General features: G+C 40.9%; 1 pseudogene; it reads right to left on the bottom strand.

The window, feature by feature from the left end:
* Positions 1 to 143: 143 nt before the first annotated feature.
* Positions 144 to 1,457, bottom strand: LOC102848858 (annotated as a pseudogene).
* Between the last annotated feature and the right edge of the window lie 418 nt (positions 1,458 to 1,875).

The following is a 1,875-nucleotide window of genomic DNA, read 5'->3' as shown; positions in this document are numbered from 1 at the left end:
GTGAGATTGGCATAGGATAAAGCAGGGCTTAGGGCTGTTGTACATAGGGTTACTATGAGTCGCAAGCGACTCGACGGCACATAACAACAAACAAATTATAATATTTTGACAAATGATTCTCATACAAAAGATGGTCATCTCTGTCACAGCTCTGGTTTTAAAACTTTCCACATCTTCAGTTTGCCATCTGGCCTCAGCATCTCCTGAGTAGTCCAGACAGTTGGCATTCCACATGCTGATGTCCCATAATCCATACTTCTGTACATAGGTTTTTAAAGAAATGCTTTGAAGATCGTCATAACACACTTGATGAAAGTGACCTGAAGAATCTTAATAATTGTAATAAGGAGGCTGTTGATCTTTATTCCATTGGCTCCTGGAAACAGAACTCTTTATTTGTTTTATGGTCAGTTTTATAGGGCACCTGATATCAGGCAGCATCACTACAATGAGCACCCCTGAAAGGAACTTTTGCAACAGTACAAGCATCATCCTTGGGTAGTTTCAGGCCAGTGTAATCATAACCATAACAGGGTACACCCATTACAAATTTCTTCTGATTAACGTCCGTCTTTTTATAGTCATCATATCCAGTTAATGTCTGATTATATGGAGAATTGGCTGCTGCAACACAATCTGACCAGATCTGACTTTGTTCATCATCCGACATAACGAAAACAAAGTCACAAGCATCTGCAATTCTAGTGTAGTTACAGCATCTTCTATCTACGTACTTTGGAGACCAAGCTACATCAAAGGTTACCTGTGATCCCTGAATTCCATGGTGGAAAGCCTCTATGGTCTCTTTAACTAAAGCAGTTAATGCATCATATTCTGGTATGAGCAATTTAATTCTTGTTCTATGTCTATATTAATTCTATCCATATATTGACTCTTGGCCAAAATGAGTTTTTAAGTTACCCAAGATGCTCTGAAAGTAGGATCAATGAAATCCTTTAAAGATACATTTCCTTTTAGCACTACGCTGGCTTCTTTTGAATGTGCATATATAGCACATCAGTTCTCAGTCATGTTTTCCAAAAGTTGCCACAGTTGTAATCTGTGACCAATCATAACATTTCCATGTTTTATGTTCAATGTCATGAAACACAAACACCTCGTAATCAGGGTGATAGCGGATAGGTCAGCAGAACGTGGGGTCCTGGCACGGGCAGTTGGCCAGGGCCATGTGGGGCAGCACCAGCAACAGGAGTGCAGGTTCCCAAAGTCCACAAGGCCAGCGGCGGCCACCTAGGGATGGGGGTGAGAGCGGCAGCCCCAATATGGAAAATTTGTTTTAAAGTAGGTGTTTAAGTGTGTTGTAGGAAGTTGGGCAGTATCTTTGACTCTACCTAATAGATGCCAGTAGTACTTCTGGGTAGTGACTGTTTCCTGACATTACCAAATGTCCCCTGGGGTGGGGGAGTGGGGCAGAATTGTTCCCAGCTGAGAACCATGGGTATAAAGAAAGAAGATGACACTGAATTAGAGAGACGTGACTTTTCATCTTTGCTCCATGCTTTATTTTCATGTGACCTTAAAACTCATTCTATGCAACAATGAATGAATGGAAATCCAAAGCCTCTGTAAATTTTCATTAAAATTAATAATAATAAAAACAAAACAAACTAAAAAACTCATTCTGAACTGCCTCAAGTCACAGGGTCCGTAAATGAACTTAAAATAGCCATTCATGGCCACTTGTCTGTCAGTTTATCAGACTGTGGTGGCTTGCATGTTGCTGTGTTGCTGGAATCCATGCCACTGATATTTCAAATACTAGCAAGATCACCGCTGCAAAATCAGTCTCAGAGGAGCTTCCTGACTAAGACAGATGAAGAAGGACCGGGTGATCTACTTCTAAAAAGACTAGGC

Source organism: Elephantulus edwardii, unplaced genomic scaffold (assembly GCF_000299155.1).
Source record: "Elephantulus edwardii isolate Elephantulus edwardi_28Jun2011 unplaced genomic scaffold, EleEdw1.0 scaffold00152, whole genome shotgun sequence".
Taxonomy (NCBI): domain Eukaryota; kingdom Metazoa; phylum Chordata; class Mammalia; order Macroscelidea; family Macroscelididae; genus Elephantulus; species Elephantulus edwardii.
Note: the sequence above shows the minus strand (reverse complement) of the source record. Positions and strands in the feature narration are given on the sequence as shown.